This window comes from Pongo abelii, chromosome 4, assembly GCF_028885655.2.
Source record: "Pongo abelii isolate AG06213 chromosome 4, NHGRI_mPonAbe1-v2.0_pri, whole genome shotgun sequence".
Taxonomy (NCBI): domain Eukaryota; kingdom Metazoa; phylum Chordata; class Mammalia; order Primates; family Hominidae; genus Pongo; species Pongo abelii.
The window spans coordinates 38,150,114-38,172,089 of NC_071989.2; the positions used below are offsets into that span (position 1 = coordinate 38,150,114).

At 42.7% G+C, this 21,976-nt stretch overlaps 1 long non-coding RNA gene across 4 annotated transcripts in view; it reads left to right on the forward strand.

The window, feature by feature from the left end:
- The window catches only part of LOC134761386 (uncharacterized), a 67,092-nt gene that overhangs the window by 6,415 nt on the left and 38,701 nt on the right, over positions 1-21,976 (forward strand). The gene's annotated exons all lie outside the window — the stretch shown is intronic.

The following is a 21,976-nucleotide window of genomic DNA, read 5'->3' on the forward strand; positions in this document are numbered from 1 at the left end:
GGCAGTTTTACCCTCCTGGCTATATCAAAGAAACAGACTCCTAAAGTGTATTCAAAGGTACCCTGCCAATATCAGCACTTCGTCCAGATAAATTGCAAGGCCTGGAGTCGGAAGTAAAGTTTGCATTTTGAAAAGGAGAGGCTGTACCTTCCCGGTAAATAAGCACTTGAATAAATCAGGACTCAGTAATAAGCACTGTCTAAATGAGTTTGATAACTGTCTCTGACTTGAATCCAAGTGTCAGGACTGGAAAAAGTTGGTTGAAACTGGTCCCTTCTGTAAAAGATAAAATAGGTGAAATAGAAATGTCCTTCTGAGAAGTTAAAAGGCTTCTTGTTTACAACTGGCCAATGGAGACATTAATAAAGGCAGAGCTCCAAAATACCAACACATTACTAATCTTGCCCATAGAAATTTGTTCTTTTATTGTAGATTTGTTAATGGTTGGTTAGCTCTGGCACTTGAATAGTGATCAAAAGTGGACAGAGAAGTACTGAGGCATGAATCTAGAAGAAGAGGAGGCTTTGAAAGGTACTGGATTGGGCCTGTTTCCACTGGCCCTTGCCCATCCAGAACCCATTCTCCTGCCCATCAGATTGTTTTGGGCAGGCTTCTCCCAGTCTGACCCATTCTGGAGAACTCTAAGGGAAAGCTGGCACTTGGAAACCCCAGTTTTATGAATGTCTCAGTTACAGATTTCTGGTCTTAATTACTGGGTTGGAGAAATGATGTGTGTTTTCTAAGATTAGCTTTTACACCAGCTACTGTAACTGGCTAGGCTTGAGCTCTTGCAGAAGTAGCCTGGCAGCTGCAGAGAAATGGCTTTCTGTGAGGGGGCAAAGAGCCATCTGAGTGTTTGGAGAAGCCATTTACAGAAATATTTTTTTCCTTGTGTGGTTTATGTATACTGGCTAAGGATTTTGACTTGGAAAAGAAAAAAGGTAAGTAAATGATAGCAGTCGGTCAGTTATATTTGTAAAAGTTTGGAAGTTAATGATTTCATGATCCATTCTGAGGACTCTTACAGCCCAAGGTCTGTCATGACCAAATGTTCCCTTCATCCGGCAGCATATGTTATTGAGCACCTGTGACTGTCCCTGTGTTGTGCAAAGGGGACGCAGTTGTCAATCACCCGACATAATTCTGTCCTACTACTAGACCTTGTAGTCTAGTCTTTGTCCAGTTGTTTTTACCTCATCTAAATTATTGCTATACAGTTATTTTAGCACTTTTATCATTTATCTATTACCACAATAATACTGTGTAACAAACCACCCAGAAACACAGTGGCTGAAAGCAATGAGTATTTGCTAAGGCCATGGTCTCAGGAGGGTAGTTTAGGTTGGCCTGTCTAGGAAGTTCTTCTGGTCTTGGTTGGGCCCATTAGTATGCCTGATAGTCGCCAGGGTTGACTGAATTAGGATGGACTCAGCTGGGAGGTTCTTCTGGCTTCAAATGAGTCTGGCAGTTGATTGGCTATTGAGTGGGGCAGAGTCACTGCGCCATGTGTTTCTCATCCTCCAGTGGGATAGCTTGGACATGTTCACGAAGCAATCACAGATGAGCAAAAGTAGAAACACTAGAATGCTTCCTTTTAAGCTTTGGCTTCTGTTGAACCTGCCCACTGGTCAAAGCAAGTTGGAAACTGAGAGTCAAAGAGTGGGGATAGATATTCTACCTTTTGATAGGTAAAGCTGCCTGAGGATCCAGAGAGGGATAAAAGATTGGAGCCATTGGTGTCATCGGTCTATCACAGTATTTGATGATATGGGTGGCATTTTCTTTTTATTTGTAGAAAAGACAATTATATGTATCTGTGTTTATTTAAATATATTATTGTTTTAATTGAGGACTACATACTAATTATTGTCCTAACTAGGAAAAATAGCGAATAAATACTTCTTGAATGAATACTTTTTTTTTTTTTTTTAAGATAGAGTGTTGCTCTGTCACCAGGTTGGAGTGCAGTGGCATAATCTTGGCTCACTGCAACCTCTAACCTCCTGGGTTCAATCGATTCTCCTGCCTCAGCCCCCCAATTAGCTGGAACTACAGGCACATGCCACCACACCCAGCTAATTTTTTTATTTTTAGTAGAGAGGGGGTTTCACCATGTTGGCCAGGATTGTCTCAATCTCTTGACCCCATGATCCACCCACCTCGGCCTCCCAAAGTGCTGGGATTACAGGCGTGAGCCACAGCACCCAGCCTAAATGAATACTTTTTGATGTAGAAAAAAGATATGGAAGAAAAAAAGGTGGCTTTAGAAAGTTTTGGGATAGTGAGTTGCCTTCCTAGCTTAGTGAAAGATAATTTGTTCTGGAGAGGGATGGAGAGAGGGAAATAAGGGTAGAAAGTTAGGATGGAAACAGATTGTGAAGGACCCTGACTTCCAAGCAGAGGGATCAGATCTTTTTCTTTTCATGTGAGTAATGGGAAAATATTAAAAATAATCTGAAAACAGGGATGAAAGTTGAAAGTGACATCATAGTTACAGAATGTAAAAGTCTTGTAAATGGAAGAATCCTTGTCGGCTTGCTTGCTCTCTGCATTTATTGAAACAGTATTGTCAATGAGTGGATGGAAATGCTGTTAGTGTAGGGATTCATTTGGCTTAAGAACAGTTTACATGAAACAACCCCATCCATGCCCCCCTGCCCCGCCCTTGCTGTTTCAATCTTCTGGTGAGTCGAATGGCTTTGCTCTTTTCTGTGACTTCTTAAATACCTAATGTGTGTTCTTTGCAAGGAGGACCAGCTAAGTAAGTGTGGATGAGATGGACTGGTGATCATCTCCACTGCAGGAAAAACACTTTTAAATACATATCTTACCACTAGCACAAAGTATATGGATATATTATTACCTCTGTATCTATCTCTATCTGTAAAGCTATACTTATATCTAGCAAATGAGGCTATGCTTGAATATTCATTAGTGTGTTTTAATTTCATACTGGTTACTTTTCAGGGTTGAGGCTCATGCTCAGCCAAACCTATTCTGGAGTTGATATTTGTAACTGAGACAGAACATTTTTATCTTTTTTTTTTTTTTTTTTTTTTGGTCACCAAACTGATAGGGAACAAAGTTCCTTGAATGAAGCTGTGGTTCTCTACCTGGGCTATACTTTAGAGTCATCTAGGGAACTTGGAAAAAAAAAATCCCCATGCCTGCAGTCACTGAGGTTGGGGCCCACACATCGGGATTTTTAAAAAGTCCTAGGTGTGTGCAGCCAAGGTTAAGGACCACTGCAATGGGTGCACAAACAGAATCTTAGTTTTCGACCATCCTGGTGTGAGCATTTTCTTTGTTGGGCGTTTCGATTTCCCAATGTGTTCTCTGTCAATGCCTCTGCACGAAAGAACCACCCACCCCTGATTGCTAATCCTCCCTGTAGCTGTGGTTTTCCCGTGAAGCCACGACAAGCAAAACAAATTCCCTACAACTGTGCTTTGCATTACCCTCTATTGGTTTCTGCTGCCCACCTAGTGGCTTTCCTGTGGGCCTCCACTTGCTTACCACCCAAGTGAAGCTGGGGGAGGAGCAATGCCTTGTTCTGGAAGGCCAGCACCCTGGGTGCTGTGACTGGGGACTGATAGCCTTGCACTGAGATCTCTTTCATTCAGACTCATGGTGGGGGCCAAATTTCTAGGGTGTTGTGAGGAATAAACAGGATAATGCATGTGCAACCAGGGCATCGAATGAGCTGGAGCGGGTAGGGAGAAGCAGAAAGTCACATTCTTCTTCTTCAGCGTGACTTTTTAAACAGGCTCTTTTCCTGTCCCTGGCATAGTCCACAGGTGTCTGGTGACTTTCAGCCATTTTAGTTATGCTTTAAGGTTTTAAAAAACTCTGATATGAATTAAAATTTGGAGTTTTCTTCCAACTCAAAACTTCCAGGTCTGATCCAGGCTTGGGACTTGCTATGGGTGAGGGTAGAGCGTGCTTTGTTGTTCTAAGCTTTCTCTTCCTTGTTCCTTTATTCCTCTTCTGCCCATGACTGTGCTGCTGCCGCTGGTTCTCCGTGGTTTTAGTCTGATGTTAGAGCATTTGTTCTCTGGTGCTGGTACCCCCTGGGTATCAGCCAAACGCTGGCTTTCTTTCTCTTGGGGCGCTTTCATAGGTTCTTAGAAGATCACCTTTCCTGGAAGGAATATCAGGCACTGCCCACTGCCCTGTTCCCTGACTTGGGCGGGCGGGGTATAGTCTCCTGCTGACCACTTATAATTCTCTTCTCCCTGCTTCTGATCCCCCCACCCTGCACCCCAAACTTCTTGCTGCTGGGGTTACTTTGCCCACCAGAAAATTCTTTGGGATTGAATCCTTTCAAGGTGACTCAAGTATAGCTGCCTTTCATGGTGCCCACTGTTCTCGGAGGTATTTTGTATCTCTGTTCATCCCACTCTGGAAGGCAGACTGTGCTCAAAGCTTTACATGCCCTGCTCTGGTGCAGTGCTAAGTGGTTCTATGAGTTTCTGCTCCTTCACAGGCATCGAGCTTGGGGGCAAAATGTCACTCTGTCTTTCAGGCAGATACATCCATTCTCTAGGCTTGTGTGCAGGTGGGGACGTAGGTCCCTACTCTCAACTGAAATGAGCGGGATTCTCTAAATACCAGCTCACAATTCTCTTTGGAGAAATCTTTATTCCCCAATCTTCCCTCAATTTTTTCCCCCTTATTTATTGTCTAAAAGTTAAGTGATAGACCATAGGTCACAGAACCAGCCTTTGAAACAATCCCAAACTTAAAAAAAAATTGAAGAACAGTAAAAAGAACTGTTTCCCCCTGTACCTTCTGAGAGTAAATTTCTAACCTGTATTCTATCACCCTAGAACACTGTAGGGAGTATAGGATATTTCCTATGTAACCACAATATAACCATCAAAATCAGGAAACTAACATTGACACCTTGCTATCATCTTATCCTTACTACCCCATTCAAGTTTTGCAAAATTGTCCTAATAACATCCTTGGAGCACAAAGGATATATTCCAGAATCACCTACTGTATGTAGATGTCATGTCTGTTAGGTATCCTTCAGTATGAAACATTCTTTGATTTTTATCACCTTGACTCTTTGAAGCTTACAGGCCGATTATTTTGTAGCACATCCCTCAGTTTAGATTTGTCTGATGTTTCCTCATGGTTATGTTCAGATTATGCACTTTTGGCAGTGATTATCACAGAGGTTAGGTAATGTTCTTTTCATTGCATCCTATCAAGTGGTACAAATGTCTCTTTATGCCACTGCTGGTGATGTTAGCTTTGATTACTTGATTAAGCTGGTATCTTCTAGGTTTTCTCACTGTAAAGCTACTCTTTCCCTGTGTAATTGATACGTATTTCATGGGGAGGTATTTTGAAACTCTATAAACATCTCATTCCTTATCAAGCATTCAACTTATCTATTTATCTGTTCAGACTCATGTTTTCCTATTATACTGAATGAATTTAAATTGTTATTATTTTGATGCTCAAATTTGTCACTGGTTTGGCCAGTAGGATCCCGTTCAAGCTGGCTTCTGTATTGCTTTTGTGTGAATATGAACCCCATCATTTTAAGAGCATTTCCTGGCTTTCTGGCACAATAAGAGGCTCTAAGCTCATCTGTACTTTCTGTACTCCAGCCCTTGAATCAGCCATTTCTTCAAGGAGCCCTGGTCTGTTTTAGTAGAAAATAGTATTTAGGAGCCAATATCTGAGTGCTAGGTGTGCTTGTTGCTAGTGAGCTGTTGCTGCTCTTGGGCTCATTCAGTGGTCAGAGGTAGGGGATGTGTGTGTGTGTGTGTGTGTGTGTATGCACGTGTGTGTGTGTGTATGCACATGTGTGCATGTGTACATACACATGTGTTAACTTCTCTGTCGAAAACCTTGAGTTCACACAAGTCTCCAGTTCTAATCCAACACCAGGGCTCATTGAGCCTTTTCCCTGTTACGTTAATTAGGTTGATGCTGCTTAGGTGTGTTAACTCTCATAGAAGCCAGTGAAGTTTCACAGTGACACAGTAACCAATTATACAGCTCAAATTTATGGTACATTTTGAGGCCCATCAATCATGTAGTTAATATTCACACAGGCGGTAGTAAAAGGGGGGTAGCGAAGAAAAGCGATGGCTTGGGAGACCAGCACACTGACAAGTCAAATGGGTCTGGAGGTCCTTTTGGATGCTAGTCATGGTGTAGGGGGAGAGCAAGGTGGGATGGGTGGAGGTTGGAGAGGGACATGGGTGTGGTTTTGTTACTTTTCTCTCTCTCTACCCTATCACGCCTATTGCAGAGCCTCTGTTGGCAGCTTCCAGTTGGGAGAAGGCCTCAGTGTTCTCACAGGAAGAGCCTCCAACGGTGTCTTGAAGAAAGCTGGGTCGTGGCTGCTTTTATGATCCTTCCAGATGGGTCTGTTTTCATATCTCAGCCACTTTTCACTTCCTATTTGTTTGCTGCAGGTCTTGGGTGGTATTGTGCAGCAGCCGGTGTTGTCACTTCAGTCTATTACATATATGTTTATCACTTTGAGAGGCGCAGCTTTACTGTTAGCTCAATGTTACTTGACAGGAGTGACTCCATTTTAAGACATTAGGGACCAGGTGCAGTATGGCTTACGTCTGTAATCCCAGCACTCTGGGAGGCCGAGGCAGGTGGATTACCTGAGGTCAGAATTTTGAGACCAGCCTGACCAACGTGGAGAAACCCTACCTCTACTAAAAATACAAAATTAGTCAGGCATGGTGGCTCATGCCTGTAATCCCAGCTACTCAGGAGGTTGAGGCAGGAGAATTGCTTGAACCCGAGAGGCAGAGGTTGTGGTGAGTTGAGATCGTGCCATTGCACTCCAGCCTGGGCAACAAGAGTGAAACTCCGTCTCAAAAAAAAAAAAAAAAAAAGACATTAGGGTCACAAATTATGATATATCACCCCTTTCTGTATTTGTAATTCTCCTTTCCAACAGTGAGAAACCTGGCTTCCATTATTCCTAATATACTGATGTCATCAATGCCCTTGTACATATCTGGTGCCACCACCTCTTCTACAGGGCCGCCTTCCTCACTCTGCATGAACTCCGATGCCGCACCCTGAGCCCCTGTGGATTCCTCCATCCCCACTGCGGATCTAAACTTGCTCTACCCCAGCTAATGATGTTAGGACTGAATTGTTTAGGAAGAGAAGGAAAATACTAAGGATCTCTTGAACCAGTTTTGAGTCACATGTTAGCAAGCCTCACCTCGATATTCTAGCATAAGGGTCCTTAATCTGTCTGGTGTTTACAGACCCCCTTGAATAAAATTCAGGGGATCTGCGAGCTTGGATGGGAAATAAATTACATGTTTACTTTTTCTAACTTCTAACTGAATCTTACCATTTCCTTTAATTATGAATGCAGGGAACAAACCATGGTATTAGCAGTGCCTGTGACTTTGTCAACAACAGAAGTCACACATGTTTTCATATCACTTATACTTGTTGCAGAAACTATTTATGCTAATCATAACTTTAACATTATGGTAGTTGTGAGATTCTTCCTTAGATCTCATTTATTTATTATTTATTGTGCCAATAAGTCTGCATATTATGATATTGCAACATTACTCTAAATTATTTTAATAATTATCTTCAGCATATTTAGTGTCCTTTATAATCCTATATGTTTTGTTGTGTGCATTAAAAATAATTATCCTGAGAAGAGGTCCTCAGTCTTCACTAAATTGCCAAAAGGGTTCAAGGAAACAAAAATGATTACAGCCTCCAGTTTAGCGGTTCTCTTTGGAATATAAAGGTATTTCTCCCTATTATTTTAAAATTTGGTGCCTGAACTAGGTCAGAAAATTTCCGAATTAATCTCCTGTTAAATGTTTAAACTGCTTAGCACTGTGCTTGGTATGTAGTAAGTCCTCAACAAGTGGCAGATATTATCTTATTGTTTTTACAACTTCCTTGTTGCATCAAATGGAGGGAGTAGCTGCTGGCACTTGTATGTTTTTGATTCCTCTCTTGGTACTTAGAGAGTTCCCTGACAATATGCCCAGGCTGGCCTGATGGAGGGAGATGGGAGACAAGTGGATGTGAGAGGCCACCTAGAGGGGAATCAGTCAACTTGGGCGAGCCCGTTCTAGACGCTCTTACTCCCAGCTGACCCTGCTGGCACAGACCCACCAGCTGAGCACAGATGCATGACCAGTCCAGCAGAGATCAGCCAAGCCTGGCCCAAATCAGCAGAACCTCCTGGCTGACATAAATGTTCATTGCTATTTTTGTTAACAAGTATGATGAAAATGAAACAACTAAGATGTATGTTGTAAACTTCGCTCATTTGTCAATCATATGAGTGACTTCTTTGCAGAATCAGATAACAGTTTTTACAAACTGAAAAAAATATTTCCCTATTGCGTTGTGGTATTTATAATGTAAGGGCTATAAACATGACACGAAGTTTAATCTATGTTACTAATACTGTGTCCATCACTTTAAGTCTAACACGGCAGTAACTCAAGTCCTGACGCTGATTTCTATGGTGTAAATGGTGATAATTCTCCCACTATAGCTGACTTCTGGCTACCGATGTGATGTCACAGAATGTGGAGTTGTATATGATGGAAGCACTGTATACTGAGGAGCATCTCTTCCCAGTTCCAAAAAGTTTTGAACCTTGGCACATTTTGGATTTCGGATTTTCAGATTAGGGATGCTCGACCTACATAACACAAGACATGTAAATAACATCAAAAGCATAAACAACAGAAAAATAGAATTAGGATGTGATAAGTTTGAGTATCTCTGTTTTAACTATAATTTGTAAGTTATAGAATTTAATTTTTAATAGGAGCTGTGCTTAACAGACTCACAAAATTGGCTTTTTAAACAATTGACTCTTGGGTGTAGTCTCTGCTGGCTCCAGCATACCCCTGGTTATATAGCATGTTGTGGCAATAACCAAATGATAGACTGGCAAAGGAGTGGGGAGGAGGGAAAGGGAAGGGAGGAAGGCTGATGAAGGGGATGTAACTGTGCAGATTTGCTTGTGCAGACAACTGGGACTCAGTCCTGCTGGGGACCCTCTAAGAAACTGTGGAATGGATCTTAAATTATCTCCCTGGTAGATTGAGGGTCACTTCTGGGGTATTAACTCCCAGACACATCTGGCCTGTTCTGCCTGCAGGCTGAACATGCTTGCGGGGCCAGAGGACACCCTCAGGCAGAGAGGTGCAGGAGGTCGTTGGTGGGTATAATTGTCTGCAGGAGGCCTCTGGATGAGTTGAGGGGATATGGGTGGGCCACCCTACGCCCTTCTTTCTGGGCTTCAGCTCCCTCCTCTCTAAAATGAGGAAGGACAGTCTCCAAGTCCCTCTTTGATCCTCTAATACAGTTTGATGAATATGCTTGGCCCTGGAGAAGGACAGTGGGCACAACTAGAATGGAAGAATCCTGCGCTTTGTATCTTTTCAGGGTGGTAGGGTAGAATGTGCCACTCTGGGCCTTGCTTTATCCTCACGCTCTCTTCCCTGAGGTGCCAAAGGAGAGGGGAGAGGAATTAAGGCCGCAGAGGTCTAATGCAGTGGCTGGTGGTCAGCCCATCCAGGGTGAATCTGCCCTTCCTCCTCCTCTGGGCCCCAGAAAGTCTGTTCTGCAAATGAGCTGTCCCGTGTCTGATTGCTACTCCCCAGGATGGGTTTCCAGACCTTCATGACACTCAGGTTACTGCATGGTCTGGTTCAGGGTATCACTTTCTGAGACATCCTCTCCATAAAGCCTCTTCAGCACTCTCTCCAGAGGCTCTTGACCCAGATACTCAGAGAATACTTGGTTCTTCTTGGCAGAAAAGCAACATAAAGTGAGTTGGTAAAACAGGAGGTCCAGCAGAGGACTTCCAAGGGCTTTTTATCTCTACTATTGGGACTCCATTGGCCTAACAAATGTGTCAATTTAGGCAGCCAAGTAGGTGTTGCCCTTCCAGGTGGCCATGTTGGAATTGATTAAAACATAAATGTAGCTATTTTTTTTTCTTTCTAGAATTGTTTTTGTAAAGCTGGTCTATGAACCACAAAAGAGAACCATTCATATTGCAACCACTTTTTTTTACCAGTTTTTGGTCCAGGTGGCTTTTTGATTATTCCAAAGTCTAATTCATCCACCAAGGTTGAAGGTAATATATACCATCCACACAATACTTTCTGTATTCCAACTACTGTGCTAAGCACATTCCATGCATTTTCTCATCTACAATCCTGTGAAGTAGTTGCAATTTTTTTTTCTGTTTTTATAGATAGAAATGAGGTATAAAATGAGGTATAAAAAGTTAATAAACTTGCTGTAAGTCACATAGCTAGTAAAAGGTGAAGCTGAAATTCAAACGTAGCACTAAGACCACAGACTAGACTCTTAACTACTAATGAATTTCTTATTAATTGATCCATTCAATAATAGTATGTGTCAGACACTGTTCCGGGCATTGAGGAATCATCAAAAAACAAGACAAAAATTCTTGCTTTCTTGAAACTTAAATTCTATTGCAGGAGGCAGAAATAAAGAAATAGCATACTAGATGAGTAAATGATATAGTAGTTAGAATGTCATTTAGAAAATGAAAGGGCAAGGTGCAGGGGATTGGGTGGCTAGATGGAGGTTGAAATTGTAAATGGAGTGGCCTGCATAGGCCTTATGGGCAGATTTGAAGGAGTAAAGCAAGTGAGCCATATGTTACCTGAAGACTATTTCAGGCAGAAGAACAGCCAGTGGAAAGGCCCTGAGGCGGGAGCCTGGCTGGCATGTTTGAGAAACGGGCTGGGCACCGTGGCTCACACCTGTAATCCCAGCACTGTGGGAGGCCAAGGTGGGAAGATTGCTTGAGTCCAGGAGTTTGAGACCAGCCAGGGTAACATAGACTCCTGTATCTACAAAAAATAAAAAATTAGCTGTAGTCTCAGCTACTCGGGAGGCTGAGGAGCTACTTGAGCCTGGGAGTTGGAGGCTGCAGTGAGCCATGCTCATGCCACTGCACTGAAGCCTGAGCAACAGAGTGAGACCCTGTCTCAAAAAAATAAATAAATAAAAAAGAAACAATTGGGTACATCTTTGATATGATTTGAATGCTTGTGTCTCCTCTAAAATTCATATTGAAACTTAATCCCCAGTGTAACAGTATTAAGAGGTGAGGCCTTTAGGAGGTAATTAGGCTATGAAGGCTCTGTTCTCATGAATGGGATTCATGCCTGATAAAATGGCTTGAGGAAGTGGGATTGCCCTCTTTCTGTACTTTTCTGTCCCTTCTGCCATGTGTGAATGCAACATCTGTCCCCTCCAGAGGATGCGGCACTCAAGGCACCATTCTGAAGGAGAGACCAGACCCACACCAGACATCAAACTTGCTGGTGTCTTGATCTTGGACTTCCCAGCCTCCAGAGCTGTGAGAAATACATTTCTGTTGTTCATAAATTTTGTTATATCAGCATGAACAGACCAAGTAACAACCTCTAATTGTAAAGGAACTTCTAGTCCATTGTAAGGACTTTGGCTTTTACCTTGAGATAAACAGAAGGGAAATTGCAGGATTTTGAGCAGAGGTGTGATGTGATCAGACTTCTATTTGCACAGGATTAGCCATGGAGAATAACTGTAGGGTGGTAAGGACAGTTATCTCTTCTTATAGACAGATATAACCAGACCTTGTTACAGGTACAGGTAAGAGATGATAATGGTTCAGACCAGACCCAGAAGGGATGTCTGTGCATTCAGCAGTTTTATTAGAAGTTGCTACCAGGTGTGTTAATTCTTTTCCCAACTGACCAAAGACAATTTAAAGGGCCTGGCTAGGTCTCTGTATAATAGCTTTAGGAGGAGCAGAGGAACCAAGAGAATGTGTTTGGCAGAGAAAATAGTCACCAGTGTGGCTGCTCACCAAACTTCCAACAGAACCTTGGGACAGGAGTTCCATGAGAAAAAATTCTAGACTCAAACTAGCCTAAGAAAGGTTAAGAGAGGATCTAAGGAAGGTTACAAGCTGCACATTGGGAAGGTGGAGAAAAATGTAAACAGGAAGGAGCTGGTAGACTTGTGAAAGTTGGGTTTCTTTGATTCCATAGGCCTGCAGTTGATGAAGGCCTATGTCAGGCAAGGGACAGAGGCAGAGTATGGCCAGAGACTGGCAGCCAAAAGTCCAGAACATAGGAAGGTGGAGCAAAAGAGGATTCCTAGTCTTTAGACATGAGACAGGGTTTGGGATCCAAGGTTTGGAGAAACAACAGAGCGGAGCCATCAGCAAGCAGTATATCTGGGCTATGAGAGTCAAGCTGTGACTCTGGTCTCTGCCCTGGCTTTCAGGGACTTTCCTTTGGACATGGATTAACCTGTGGCACAAGGTGTGGTTCTGCAGAGCTCTTGTAGGTAGTGTTACAACTCTACAATTCTTTTTTAGAGGAAGGTCAGTAAAGGCCTCCCCAGATGATCAACCTCCCGTGGTTTTCCCAGGTAGGTAAGAGATACCACCTTCTACCCAACTGGTGGCTCAGGCTCTAAACCTAGGACTCATCCTCAATGCCTCTCTTTATCTTACCACCTATGTCCATTGCATCAGCAAAGACCTGCAACTCAACCTAGACCAATTATTGTGAAACCATTCTCTTCTTTCCACCTCCTCTGCAACACTCTCCCTGCTACCCACCAGCCCAAGTCACCATCCTCTCTCACTTGGACAACCACATGGTTTGATGCTACGCTTGTCCCTACAACTCATTCTCCACACTGCAGCCAGACATTTTTCTTTTTTTTTTGAGACAGCGTTTCACTCTTGTTGCCCAGGCTGGAGTGCAATGGGATGATCTCAGCTCACTGCAACCTCTGCCTCCCGGGTTCAAGCGATTCTCCTGCCTCAGCCTCCCAAGTAGCTGGGATTACAGGTGTGCACCACCATGCCCAGCTAATTTTTTCTGTATTTTTAGTAGAGACAGGGTTTCATGTTGGTCAGGCTGATCTCGAACTCCTGACCTCAGGTGATCCATGCGCCTCGGCTTTCCAAAGTGCTGGGATTACAGGTGTGAGCCACCACGCGCGGCCCAGACAGATCTTTTAAAATATAAATCAGATTTGTCACTCACCCAGGTAACCCTCCACACCCCAATGGCTCCACATCACACCTAGAATGAAGTCCAAGTTCCTGTTGACTCTTCCTACTTCATTTTCCCACTCTCTAACTTCTTCTCTCTGCTCCAGCTGCATTGACCTTCCTGCTGTTCCATGTGCACTCTAAGCTTATCTAACTTATAGTGTTTAGAAAATAACAAGGGAACTTCCTTTCTAATGCCTCCTTCCTTCATACCTAACTGGCCATTAAGAAGGGTGACCATTTAGCCTGGTTTTCCTGGGCCAATATTAGCCCAGGAAACTTTGACTCTCAAGGTTGTCTCAGTTTAGATAATAAATTATTTGGTCATCATATAAAAGTTTGCCATAATCTGTATGTGGCTTTCCCCCTCCCTCTCTTCCTTCCTTAAACATATGTAGAGTACCTACTAGGGACCCGAGATGTACTAAGTGCTGGAAGATGGAGACACCTGAAAATAAACAAACCTGGTTATGCCCTCAAGGAAAGTTCAAACATCTGCACAAACACTGAAGAACAAAATAAAATCACAGTGATGTGACCTAGACATTTTCTATTCTACAGACAAAATGGCTGGCTATTGGCTTAAATATTTTGCAGTTTACCCAGATGTTTGGCACCACCTAGACACTGTCTGACTTCCCTCTCCCCATCAGTTGATTTCAGCCCTCCCTCTCTTTCCTCCCTTGTTGTTCCCATTATTCAAGATTTGGCAGGTCTCATGCATGCACCATGCCAGAACTTCTTTACATGGAACATGATTAAGACCAAGGCTTCAGGTCTTTGCTGCCTTCTGACAATTCACTACGAAATTTTCTTGTTCTCTGTTCCTTCCAGACCCAACTCAGCCAGGCGGGATCTGAATTAGCTTCCTGATGGCCCTTGTATTGCTGCCAAAAGTGTTTTTGATTGCTTGGCCTCCAAGTTCCTGTCCTCCGGCTCCTTGGTGGTGTCCTGGGGGAAGCACATGAGGCTTGCTGGCCCCTGGAGTGCTGTTTGTCTGCTGGACTCCCTGACCACAGGGTGAGGAAGGCCACCCTCCATGTGAGAGTTAGAGAGGCTCCGCGTGTGGTTTTGAGCAGGGTCAGAGGTTGGGGTAAGGATCAGGAACACTTAACCTTTTCGGAGAAGCATGTCCCTGTGGTCATCTATTCCCCCTGCTTTGCTGGGGAGGGAGTTGGTGACCATTTGCACAGGATAGCATAAGAGGACCGAAATATTACTGTACCCTATAATGACTCCTTTTTGGCCTACACTGAATTCTTAGAACCTTACCTCTAATTTTACCTTGTATGGGTTTTATTCTTGATAAAGGATAACCTTTTAGCTAGCAAATACATCAGGTGATAATTACATTAACTGAGCACACATCATTGCCCATCACCTCTAGGGACACAGGACTCAAAAGACTGGCATGTGTGTGGTGAGAGTAGAGAAGGTTTCAGGAGAATTCGGGATGATGGGGCTCCACTGAGCATGGGGAGTGTCTCTGGGCTGAAGTTGGGAGATTGAGCGTGTGAGGGAGTGCCCTAGAAGAAATTCAGGAGTGTAGCTGGAACAGTGGAGACATTTAAGAACAACCACCTAGGGCACGACTGGAGTGTACCCTGCTGACATTTACTCAGAGCGTGGCTGGGAAAGAGGTGGTGGTGCTGTCAATGGGAAAGTCATTCTTCCCTTTGTCTCTCAATAAACCAAGGAAGCGGAGGGTGGAGAGAACATTCTGCCTCATGCTCAGGAGAGCTTCAGCAGGCTAAGGAGAGATGAAGAATCAGGGCAACGCCGACTGCACACCTGGCTTCAGGAGAGTGGGCATATAGAGGACACAAATCCCTCACCAGATGCAGAATTCCCCACATTTTCTCAAGGGCAGCAGGGCCATGTTTATAGAAAAGTCAGACCTTAAATCCATACCCTCTTAAGAGACTCTGTAATGTAGGGAGACAGATGACCTCCACCATGAAAACAGGGGCTGTGACTTGATCCCTGGCTGCAGGAGATACTTCATTACAAGGCATTATTGGATCCAGATGTCACACGTCCAATGGAGGCTGCCTGCATGAGACTTCCCACCAAAATCTCCCCTCTACTAGGGCAGAGAAAGGCCCTCAGGAGAAAGGACTTGGATCCATAGAGACAGTCACGCAGGCCTGGGACAGGGGTGCCTTTGGATGTCTCCAGAGTAGGATGGTTTGAGTCATGGTCCTGCAAGAGTTAGAAGGACTGGCCTTTCCCAGCAATGGCAGGTGATCTGGCGGGGAGTGGGGAAGGAGCTGAAAGTTTAGCATTTCTTTACTTGAGAAAGGAAACAAGGGGATAATAAACCATATAAATGGAAAACATGTTTCTTAAAACAAAGCTGTATGTCAGCACACAGGGCTCATAAGACAAATTCATTTGTGAGGATGAAGCTTCCCAGGAGTACATGTGTGTACTATTCACACACATGAACTGTTCCATGCCCACATACATGCACAGGTCCACAAGGATACATCTGATATAGTTTAGATGTTTTGTTCCTTTCAAATCTTATGTTGAAATGTGACTTCCAGTATTGGAGATGGGGCCTGGTGGGAGGTGTCTAAGTGTTGTAGGAGGATCCCCCATGAATGGCTTAGTGCTGTCCTCAAGGTAATGAGTGAGCTCTCTGAGCTCACATGAGATCTGGTTGTTTAGAAGAGCCTGGCACCTCCTCCCTCTCTCTCTTCCTCCCTCTCCCGCCATGTGATATGCTGGCTTCCCCTTCTGCTGCTTCTCTGATTGTGAGCTTCCTGAGGCCTTGCCAGAAGCCAAGCAGATAGGAGTGCCATGCTTGTACAGCCTGCAGAACTGTGAGCCAAATAAACTACTTTCCTTTACGAATTACCCAGCTTCAGATATTTACGTAGCAACACAAACAGACTAACATAACCTCCTTGTACATAGACATTATAGACCACTCTCATATTAACACATGAATGTTATACCTAGACACACACACATAATATTGGAGTTCCTTTACTACATAAACATGTTTATATGTATATATACATTCACAAATGCAACATGGAGACAGAAGCCAACTCCCAATTATCTATCATTATCCACTCTTTTTATCCAACATGTTTTTCACCTGAGAATGGCTTCTTTTCCTTACCAAGTATAATTCAGCTATCATCAGTTGATCTGTGCTTATGAAATGCAATTATATTGTAATTGTAATTTACCCCCCTGCCCCTGAAAATGCTAAAAATTGATTAAACGTGAGAGGAAAGCACAAAAAAAATCTGACCCCATGTCAACCTATATTATTCATTTTAAAGTCAGATAAAAACAAAAGTTGTAGAAATGTGCCATTTGGTTTATTTGCATCTTCTTGATGATTGGTACTGATACTTGTAAGTTGGCTGGGTTTCATTCTTGTTGTTAGTTTTTTCCCTGGCATAGATGAACTGACTTGGGCAAGTTGGGAGTATCCTTGACCTGACAGGCAGAGCCAGGTGTAGGTCATGGCTTATAATCCTCATACCCACTTTTGTTGTGTGTGTCTGCATACACACACACACACACACACACACACATACAATACACCGTTTAAATGTGTGATTTTTAGCCCTTGAAAACCTATAACAAAATTGAAGAGGATGTTTCCTCTGGTGGCAGAGTACTGTAAGGGATTCTGTTAAGTCCATGAACTGGGGCTCATGATTGAGGCTGGCACTTCATTTTTAATGCCATAAAAGGTCTCCTTTTGGGGTGTGTATTCTATCCCTCCAGACTGTAGGAGACATAACAAGTGGGAACTTTCCGATGTGACTTCCAGAGAGAAACTTGTGATTAGGCAGTCCCTCAGGCCTCCTGAAGCCAATGAACAATTTAACCTTGCAGAACTGAGCTCCTACTAGAGTGTGGGGTTTTTACTGGTAATTGATACTTGAAGAGAAACCTTTCCTGTCTCAACCGTTTGGTTGAAAAGCTTGATCAAATGTGTTACCCTTTCTGGTAAATTCCATGACCATACTTGGATCTTTATTATTGATGATCCTATAGAAAGAAAGACCAATACATTTGATAAACAGAAGATGAAGCTATAGAAGAAAGAAGATTCTTCATTCAACTGGGACTTTTTCCTTTCTTCCTAAATTCCTGATATCCATTTGCTTTCTTGTTATGGTGATGATGATGATAATGAATTTGAAGACTTCTACCACTGACACCACTAAATGTTTTCTCTGTGCCTGGCACTGTGCTGAGATCTTTTACATGCAGCACCTCAGTAAGCCTCACAACAACCCCTTTTATCGCTAAAGAAACTGAAGCTCAGAGAGGCTAAGTAACTTGCTCAAGGTCTCACAGTTAGTAGGCTGTGGAGTGCAAATCAATTTAGGTCTGTCTGACATGTGCTCTTAATTATTGAAGCTTTTGCTTCTTTTCCCAAAAGGGAGCGTATTGAGGTTTTAGCAATTTAGGTTAATAGCTGCTTTATACTGTGTGTGTGTGTGTGTGTGTGTGTGTGTGTGTGTGTGTTTGTTTGTGTGTATTTAGATCCATTAAATATAAGTCCAAGTATTTTGCTAAATGTTTTTTTACTTGCCCCATTACAGAATTAAAATACTTGAACAGAGCTATAGTAACCAAAACAGCATGGTACAGGCATAAAAAGAGACACATAGACCAAAGAAACAGAATAGAGAACATTGAAACAAACCCACATGGCTGCAGTGAACTCATTTTTCACAAAGGTGCCAAGAACATACACTGGGGAAAAGACAGTTTCTTCAATAAATAGTGCTGGGAAAATGGAATATCCATATGCAGAAGAATGAAACTAGACCCCTGTCTCTCACCATATACAAAAAATCAAAATGGATTAAATAATTAAATCTAAGACCTCAAACTATGAAACTACTACAAGAAAATATTGGGGAAACTCACCAGGACATTGGTCTGGGCAAAGATTTCTTGAGCAATATCCCAAAAGCATAGGGAACCAAAGCAAAAATGGATAAAAGGGATCATGTCATGTTAAAAAAAAAACCCTGCACTGCAAAGAAAACAATCAACAAAGTGAAGAGACAACCCACAGAATGGGAGAAAATGTTTGCAAACTACCCATCGGACAAGGATTAGTAACCAGGATATATAAGGAGCTCAAACAACTCTATAGGAAAAAATCTTAATAATCTGATTAAAAAATTGGCAAAAGATTTGAATAGACATTTCTCAAAAGACACGCAAATAGCAAACAGGCATATGAAAAGGTGCTGAACATCACTGATCATCAGAGATATGCCAATAAAAACTACAATGAAATATCATCTCACCCCATTTAAAATGGCTTTTACCAAAAGGCAGGAAATAACAAATGCTGGTGAGGATGTGGAGAGAAGGGAACTCTCATACACTGTTGGCGGGAATGTAAATTAGTACAACCTCTATGGAGAACAGTTTGGAGATTCCTCAAAAAACTAAAAACACAGCTACCATATGATCCAGCAAACCTACTGCTGTCTATATACCCAAAAGAAATCAATATATTGAAGAGAGATTTGCACTCCCATGTTTGTTGCAACACTGTTAATAATAGCCAAGATTTGGAAGCAACCTAGTGTCCATCCACAGGTGAATAGATAAAGAAAATATACTTATGCACAATGGAATACATTCAGCTATAATAAAAGAAGGATGTTCAGTCATTTGCAACAACATGGATGGAAGTGGAGATCATTATATTCAGTGAACAAGCCAGGCACAGAAAGACAAATGTTGCATGTTCTCACTTATTTGTGGCATCTAAAAATCAAAACTGAACCCATGGAGATAGAGAGTAGAAGGATGGTTACCAGAGGCTGGGCAGGATAGTTGTGAGGGTGGGGAGGATGGTTAATGGGTACAAAAAATTTGAATGAATAAGGCCTAGTATTAGATAGCACCACAGGGTGACTGGTTAAAAATTTAATTGTACATTTAAAAATAAAAGAGTATAATTGGATTGTTTGTAACACAAAGGAGAAAGACTTAAGGGAATGGATACCTCATCTTTCATGATGTGATTATTAGACATTGCAGTTCTGTATCAAACGATCTCACATAAACCATAAATATACACCTATTATATACCCACAAAAATTAAAAATTTAAAAAACACAAAAAGGAGTGAGCAAAATCCCTGCAAAAAATAAAATACTTGAATAGGCTAATGATTTTACATCCTCTCTCCTGATTTAAAAAAAAAAAATCCATGCTCTTGTACCCCTTTAGTTTTTCTTTTTGTTTTGGTGTTTCCTTTCTATTAACCTCCGGAAATTTTTTGAGTCAGCAGCTTTTGCAGTGCCTGTAGTCTTTTTGCTTACGGGTGAGTTTTGGTGACTTAAAGACTACCAAGAAGATATTTAAAGCTTCTGTCAATTCCTTTGAAAATAACAGAATTTAAAAAGTGGAATTTCCCTCTGTCAGTGGCTACTTTCTAGAGGAAACCTAACCTCTGGGGATCTTTGCCAAGAATGAATGGAGGGGGTATTATTTGCTGACAATTATCCTTGAGTTCAGATAGCCTCCTCCTGTCTCCTGGCCCCAAGGTATAAATAGAGACACAGAGGAGACTGGCAGAGATCTTGCTGACAGCCCTTCCAAACTTCCAGAAAGGATGACTCTGCCTATAGGAGTCTGTCTCATGGGTGGGCAGCTCTCCTGTTGACAAAGATTCCTTTTCAGAACAGTGGCCCCTCTGGCTCCCCCGGCATCTGTGCATCTGTCCATCCACCTGTTTCCTTGTAGGCATTTTTTTAGGTACTATAGATGAGAAAATGAGCAAGATCTGGCTTTTACCTTCCAGGAGTCCCAGTTTACTTGAGACAGATGCATAACTAGATGACGATATGACACTAAGTCTTTGGAGAGTATGCGTGAAGGCCATGGGAACAAAGGGGAAGGGGCTGTAGGCACTACCTGGGGGAGTCCAAGGAGGCCTCAAGAGGAGGGGGTGTTTGAGCTGGACCCTGAGGAATAAGAAGGTGCTTATCAGATGGGACCAGCATAGGCAAGAGACCAGATTTGCTAAAGCATCTATGGTACGTATTTGGAAAAGGGTTAACAAGTGGATGTAATTGATTCATTCTACCATCTATTTCCATGTAGTTCGTAACTTGTGTCATTGGATGAGAAGAGATAAGGACAACAGAGAATCCTGTTCCCTGTCTAGCTTGGCAGCACTGCCCTTCTTGTTGAAAGCATTGATTTATTTGCCTTCCCTATCTGGCCTTCCAGGCTGAAGCACTGAATATTTCTACTCCTTTTTTTTTTTTTTAATGTACATTATTCTTTTGGAAAACTGTTTTGGGGAATTTGAAAGACAACGCTTCCACTTCTTTTGTTTTCCTTAATCAAAAGCCTCTGCTGTCACTGGCAGTTCCACATTTCTTCCTCTCCAGCTTCCCCCAGAGGCACACTTGGAGATGGGAGATGGGCTGGAAGTGTCTCTTGTGCAATCCACGGAGACTGCGATTGCCTCCGGAGCCAGTTCTGACTCCTTTAGTGGCCTTGCCCCTTGAGGTGCATCAGGATGAACCCTTGTCTGGGCTTTGCTCTTTGGGAAGATTTTTCTGTAAACGTGTTCTCTTTGGAAGGACAGACATTTTCTGGGCTTTTTTTTTTTTTTTTTCCTTGGACCACCAGCCCACGCCATCCATTCTCCATCCACGATGCATTCTTTTCCATTGTGTTCTCTCTGTTCCTTTGGATCCCTGATCTGGTGTTAATGTGTGAGTAGGGAGTGGGGTGGGGGGCAGAGGGAGAGGAGGGGGTTGTTCGGGATTGAGGGCCAGGACAGGAAGAAAATATAGACTTATAATGAGAGTTTTGATGCCACTGACCACTAATTGTCAGTCTTCTTGGTAGGTACCCTTACTGTTAATAACTCAAAAGATCAGGCAGTTAAGCATTATTTGATTTTAAAATACTTTTTTTTTTTTTTTTTGAGACAGAGTCTTACTCTGTTGCCCAAGCTGGAGTACAGTGGCGTAATCTCAGCTCACTGCAACCTCTGCCTCCCAGGTTCAAGTGATTCTTGTGCCTCAGCCTCCTGAGTAGATGGGATTACAGGCATGCACCATCATGCTCAGCTAATTTTTGATTTTTAGTAGAGATGGGGTTTCATCATGTTGGCCAACCTGGCCTGGAACCCTGACCTCAAGTGATCCACCTGCCTCGGCCTCCCAAAGTGCTGGGATTACAGACGTGAGCCACCACGCCCAGCTGATTTTAGAATACATTTATGAATTGACCTTTGATTGCTTTATTGTTTGGTCAGGAACCATGAGAAATTTCAGGGTTTAAAGAACATTAGTTCTGCTGCATTATTGTGAGGTGAGAAAATCAGGAAGCTGAAGTCAGGTGTGAGAGCTGGGAAAGGCTAGCATTGCATATCAACCTGACCATCCCAGACAGAGGCTTTATTTTGGGCAAATCATTTGGCCCAGCCTTGTTTTGCTTAGGCATTCCTTGTCAAGATATTTACCAGCTGTTTTGTTAGTTGCAAGCAACAACAGCCATGCTGCCATTCTTATGAAAACACACCCTCAGGCCCTACAGGTAGCTTCCTTACTGGGTGCAAAAGTGAAAATCCTATGACACAGCTCCCCTATTTTAATACAGAATGTCAGGGGATGAATGAGCCCAGATGCCATCTGTTCTAACCCTCTGACATCCAGATTGTTCAATAGCTTTTCTGACGATGTATGCCACATGGCAGAAGTAGGACTAGAACCCTGGACTTGTTCATTTTTAGCCCTGTGCTATTTCTTCTTCACTGAGCCACTTTCTGTGTATTTGAGTGTTCCTTTAACAACCACAAAGTGATTGGGTTGATTCTAACCACATTATTTGAATTTCTGGTGCAGTGGTTCTCAACCCTGG